Consider the following 6,887-nt stretch of genomic DNA (forward strand, 5'->3'; position numbering starts at 1 on the left):
TCAAAACATTTGAGTATCAGTCTTTTCATATAGTTTAACCTAACATAAATGTATATATGTTGACATAGAAAGATATCCTGGAAATATGTTTTTGAGTAGAAAAAGGAGGATACAGAATTGCCAAAAATCATATGATTCTATTTACAAAAAATTGAGTGTGTGTGGGGGACCCTAAGACTTGCAATGCGAAGATTTGGCTTGATGTGCTCAAGAACTTTAGAAATCCAGAGCCTTTTGGGTGCTCTGGGATTGCAGAAGTAGCCTACTGCCTTCTACTAAGACTGACATTGACCTCTTGCTTGAAGACATTACAGGGTCTTTTAACTTAAAGACAACACTTGAGCCTCTCAGGATCTAAACCATCTGTCCTCCTGGACATCACACCGATACGCAGGATCAAGTCACATGAGCCAGCATGGGAAGTGCTGAGCTTGTTAAGCCAGGACAGGGTCTCTATGCTTAAAAAAAAAAGCCACTGGACCTAATCAACCAGTGCTAGCTAGGGCTGGGGTTTGGGGGGCATGCATGGGGCTGGATCCCAAGGTGATGCGTCAAGGAAGACAAGATCAACTCAGATAAGCGGGGGAGGGCTCATTCATATGGGAGCATCATCTTGTAATTCAAAATTCAACACTCTTGCAAGGATCCCAGAAGATGATGCTGTATGCTGAGAGGAAGCTCTCAACCTCTTGGAAAACGTATTTGCAATAAATGTAGGAGAAATGCTAGAGCTGCTGCAGCCAACAGTGAAGGGGAGAAAAGGCTTGTAGAGGTGAGCATGCCAGAATGAATCTTCCGCATGCAGCCAAAAAGCCTTTTCACCTGAGCAGCAAGGACAGGCTGGTTAAAAAAGGGAGCAAGCCTCACTAAGAAGCTCAGTGGCACGCCCAGCAGCAATGCATCATAAGACGGAAGTGGTACTTCAGGATCAGAGCACTCAATGAAGCTGCATGAAGAGGTGGCCCAACCCCACATGACATCTAACAGTACCACACATGCACTCTCCCTGAGCTGCATGGGGGAGGGGATCGCTTATGAGCAGCTAAAGGAAATTTGTAAAAGGCTGAGCAGAGCTCACCAATGGATGGGTGTCTTGGTGTATGAGTACAAGCTAAAAACGGATGGCTTCTGTGTCACAGCCCCTCTCACAAATGGCACTGAAAGCAGCAGTGGGGAGGGATCTCCCAGCGGGCAGAGCTTTAGGTAGCACACTTAGTCATCCACAATGTGGTAAGAGAGTAACTCAAGTCGAGATGATACGTGGTTTCATGGACAGTGATAAACCATGTGACTGGTTGGTTGGATCTGTCAAAAGAAAGTTTAGAAGGTCAGAGACAAGGGGGTCTGGAGAATAGGCTGCAGATAGACATAGAGGAGCAGAAACCACATGGGAGGGACTTTGTTTCCCATGTTAATGTCCATGACAGAGCATTCATCATAGAAGACTCACTAAACAACCAATGAGACAGAATTATTTGACCCATGGACAACAGCCAGCTTCTGTCACCAGCTATGCCAAGTGTTGGCACAATGGGCTCATGGACAGAGGCCATGGGAGCAGACATGGAGGCTATATTTGGGCCCAATAGTGCTGCTATTGCTGCAACCAACTTTACAGGAACAAAGCCAACACTGAGACCCCAGTTTGGCACGATCCCTCAAGGACATCAGCCACTTGGTGACAAGTTGACTTCACTGGACCATTTCCACCCAGGAAGGACCAGTCGTTCATATTGACTGAGAGCAAATATGTATTTCAAGTACAAGTTTGCTCTCCTGCCTGCCAAGTCTCAGCCATCACCATGATCACAGGCCTTACTGAGTGTTGGACCAATTGATATGGGATATTGTTTAACATTGTCTTGGACAAGGGTCTTACTATGCAACAAAGGAAGTATAGCAGTGAGCACATAACCACGGGATCCACTGGTTCTATCACATACAGTCCCACTTAGAAAATTTGTGCCTGATAAAAATTAAACAGCTTTTTGAAGGTGCAGCTGAGGCACTAGCTTAGAAGTGACACTCTGCAAATACGCAACACTCTTCTCCAGAATGCTGTGCACATCCTAAATCAATAAACGTTACTGAGCTGTGTCCCCTGATGTATTCTATAACCCAGGTCCACGAGGAACCAAGGGGTGGAAGTAGGAGCAGCCCTATTTATCACAACTCCAGCGGGGAGATTTGAAATTGCCCATCCCTGAAACACTTGGCTCTGTGGTCTAGAGATCCTGATCCCCAGAGAGCAATGATTCCACCAGGGAACAAAGTAAGAGTCTCAGTAAACCTTAAACTGTAGCTGCCACCCAGTTACTTCAAAAGCCTCATGCCAAGAGACCAGCAGACAAGGAAAAGGTCATCATCCTTGTTGCTGTAAATCATCTGGGTAAAGTGACCCAGATCATCAGAGGTGGAACTGAAGTGATACAATAGGGCGGGAAGGAATATATTGGGCACCCAAGTGATACCATGAAGCATCTCTTTATACTTCCAAGCCTAATTTTAGCGATAAATAGGCAAATGCAGCAGCCACAGCCTAAGCAGGGCATTGTGGCCAGGGGCTCAGACCTCTCAGGAATGAAGTCTGCTCACACCAGACAAGCCACCTCGACCAAGACAGGTGCTAGCCAAGGGTGAAGGGAATCAAGAATGGGTCATAGGAGAGACGATGTGTGTAAGTTGAAGCCTCAGGACCAGGTGCAGTAGCAAGGGCTATAGTTTACCTAATAACCTGTCTTTGGCAGAGTTATCCAGGAACCCTGGAGGAGCTTATCGCAGTCGGGATAAACTTACCATATGAAGCAAGTGGTCCCAAGTGGCGGAATGTGTGTACTCCAGTGGTTACTGTGGGGCACTGCTCAGATCCCCCTGGATGGGGCATTTGCTTCTAGCTGTCAGAAGTGTTGACTGCCAACAGCTCACAATTGAACCTCCACAGGAAAAGTTCTCAGCAGAAGGAAGCCGCTTTGCCTAAGGTTATGCCCCCTGCTGAAGACACAGGAGCAGCCCACATCCAATGACTGGTAGATAATGCAGAGTATAAGGCCCACTCCACTTGCCTTAATTTGAGCTAACTCCGAAGGGCCAGCCCAGCTCCAGAAACCATGGGATCAGCTGAGACCTCCGTTGTAGCTGTATTGCAGCTTCACTTCTGTCTTTCCCAACCCTGCTTCATTTATTTCCTCACAGATGCTGTTTCATGATCCTCCCACACACACATCTCCATCTGCTGTGGTTTAAATGTGTCCCCAAAAGTGCATGTGTTGGAAACTTAATCCCCAATGCAACAAAGCTGAGAGGTGGGACCTTTAAGAGGTGATTAGGTCATAAGAGGTCTGCCCTCATGAATGGATTAATGCTGCTATCATGCGAGTAGGTTCATTATTGTGAGAGTGGGTTTATTAGAAAAGCGAATTTGGCCCTCTTTTGCTTGCTTTCTCCAATGTGTCCACATTCTCTTGCCCTTCTGCTCCTGCCATGGGATGACACAGCAAGAAGGCCCTCACAAGATGCCGGTCCCTCAATCCTGGATGTTCAGCCTTCAGAACTGTAAGAAATAAATTTCTGTTCTTTATAAAATACCCAGCCTCTGGGTGTCCTTTTATAGCAGCCCAAAACAGACTAAGACACCATCTCTGTGCATTTTCACAGAAAACTGTGCCTAAGATACTGCAGTATTTCAATTTTGGAAGAAGATGGGGAAAGAGAAGCAACAGCTTCTGCTGTTTCCTCACCCTGTCCCTTCACTCTTTTCTCCTACAAAAATTGCATCATCTTCTCCTCATCTATATTTTGCTATTCCAAAATAAAAGCAAAAACCAAAGCCACTCCAGCCTCCCCAGAGTCTTGTCTTAGTTCTAGTATGTACATTATCTAGGTAGAAATGAGCAGGAGCTGACATCCCTCAAAGTATGTCTCACCTGTCCCATCCCAGGCTCACACTCTTCTATGCACAGAGAGCTTGTTCAGAAAATGTGAATAAGAAAGAACTTTGTTCTTGCCATTTCAACTTTAAACCATGTAGCAAATATTTTTCATCCCACTACCAGGTTAAAATCACACCAAACCGGACAATGTGTAGTTTATTACAACTCTGTTTCCACTGGGATAGCAGAAAGAGCTAATGTTATTGTTTTAAATATACTGAAGCCAGGTTTTTTGGGTTATTTTTTGTTAGTACAAGCCAGTAAGACCAACTAGCTCGTTTTTTTATCCTCCAGAACAATTGGGAGGTGTTTGGGTTTTTTGTTTTTGCTTTTTAAAATCTCAACTGACTCATTTGGTGGGAACAAATTCACATGTCAGCATGTGGTCTGACCAATATGACCTATCTACAGGGAAAAAAAATAACATTTTCAAATTAAGGTACAATCAGCAGTTATACTCTCTTGTTTTAAAAAATATATACTGACCAGCACCTAGCCATATAACAAAGAACATATGCCTGAGATTACCACAGTGGGAAGATTGATCAACATCAGTCTCATTGTTTGAGTCAGGATAACTTGCTCACATTTCAGTCAGCTTGAGTAAAAGGGAACTTACTGCAAGATGAGAGGAGTATTTCATGAAACTTGAAGAATATACATAGGAAGTCAAATCTTTGGTAACTAAACACTTGCTCTGTCTATTTTTCTCTCCCTTCTCTATCCCAGCCCAATGGTCTCTCCGCTTCCCTCTGTGCCTTTGCTCCCTCCTCTGGCTTCATTTGCAGATTGTCCCTAGCTCTCTCTGCTTCATCACCAGTCCTCAGGGCCCAAAAAAGCTGCTGCAGCTCAGTCTTCTAGAAGAAGTCACCTTCATGGAATACAGTCTTTTAGCCTCTTAAGTCAAACTTTTGTGATTTCTATCTGGCTGCTTTAGGTAGAGTCAGATATCCCTGATCTACCTGTTATAAAAATAAAATGCCCAGCCCCACTGTTCAGCAAAGCTTATGCAGACACCTAAGGATGGAGATTGACCTTTTCAGGCACCCCAAACATATTTGCCACATTTCTTGGATGTACATTTGAATCACCTAGCACATTCTACCATATTCCTTCTGGCAGACAGTGAGATGAGAGACAAATTATCCATCTCAGTGAACCTGTATATCATGTTTGGTTTTATACGGTGGCACCCAGTAGAGATGGGACTGATGGGACTGATAATCCTGAGGTTCAAGGGATAATGCTTATCTTTGAAAGAAAAGTAAATGGAGGGTGGTAATTATTACAATAGTTTTCAATATATTAGTAGAAGCATCATTTATTTTTAACAAGAAACTTACTAGCTAAAACCTGCACAGCATCCTTTGACTTAGGAATTCCACTTCTCAAAATGCATACTAAGGAAACAATCATAACAGTATTGATATGGTTTGGCTGTGTCCCCACCCAAATCTCTAATTGTAGCTCTCGTAATTCCCACGTGTCATGGGTGGGACCCCGTGGGAGGTAATTGAATCATGAGGGTGGGTCTTTCTTGTGCTGTTCTCATGATAGTAAATAAGTCTTACAAGATCTGATGGGTCTATGAAGGGGAGTTTCCCCTCACACACTCTCTTGTCTTCTCCCATGTAAGACATCCCTTTGCTTTTCCTTCATCTTCCGCCATGATCGTGAGGCCTCCCCAGCCTTGTGGAAATATGAGTCCATTAAACCTCTTTCTTTTATAAAGTATCCAGGCTCAGGTATGTCTTTATCAGCAGTGTGAAAACAGACTAATACAAGTACACAAAACATTATAAAGAGGTATTCATTATAGTTATGTATTAATATAAATGAAAAGAAACATGTCTATTAATAGGAATTCCAATGACAAACTTATGTTTTATGCATGTGGTTGGCTATTGTGCAGCCTTTAAAAATTATCTTTTTGAAGACTATTTACTAACATAGGAAAATGTTTATAATATGCTAAGGAAAAAAGACAAAATCACATGCATCCTCATAATTGTATTTTAAATTATTTACCTATAATGCGTTTAAAGATAAGAAGGCAATATATCAAAATGTTAATAGCTATTATTTCTGAATGGTGGGGAATGGGTAATTTTTATTTTCTTTTTGATTTTTGGCTTATTTTCCAAATTATCTAAGATGGATGCATATTGTTTTTACAATTAGTTTCTTTAGCCTTTCACCTCACAACAGTGAACTCAATAAAATGAACATTCAAGAAGAAAAGAGAGAAGAAAAGATTACTGAAGTACCATGAAACATGACCAGAATTGACTTTTATTTTTCAGCTCATTTTTTGTTCTTGTGGGAAGGGCCCACAGAAACCGACAGTTTTGGTGGAACTCCCATCTGACAGTAGATGTTTCTTATTCCTTGTATGAACTACAAATGCCCCAACCTCGTGTTTGTGATCATCAACAGTCACTTGTGCATTTCTGCCTCCACTAATGCATGGGGTGGCTAATTGAGTTTGTGAAAAAGGTCACTTCCATCTTTTTTTTTAAATGAATGGTTTAGTTTATTATTACAGTGGAGTGTTGACAAGCATGGCAGAGACTAAAAATATAGTTCCTTTTCAAAATAAAATATTCAGCATTTTGACTGGCTGCAGATTTATTTGGCAGTAATTTCTTGGTTAAAATTCCCTGAGGTTTGTTTATATGGCTATTTTGGTTCTTTATTTTAAGTATATCAGCATTTTTCCACAGCTTCAAGCTATTCTCATCTCAGCATGTAGGAAGTTAATAGGTAGCACAGAAGCTTGTTACTCCAATTCCAGTAAAAACATAATTGGCTCAAGAAGCCAAGGTACCAGCACCATCCTTTCTGCTACCTTGAAGGACCAGCAAGAATGGCCACAAACTCAAACTCATCACAACAATCGGGCCCACTCCAGGCAGTGCCCATGAATATGGAATAAGGACCGCTTGGAATTTTGTTTTT

The sequence above is a fragment of the Macaca fascicularis genome, chromosome 4, assembly GCF_037993035.2.
Source record: "Macaca fascicularis isolate 582-1 chromosome 4, T2T-MFA8v1.1".
Taxonomy (NCBI): Eukaryota; Metazoa; Chordata; class Mammalia; order Primates; family Cercopithecidae; genus Macaca; species Macaca fascicularis.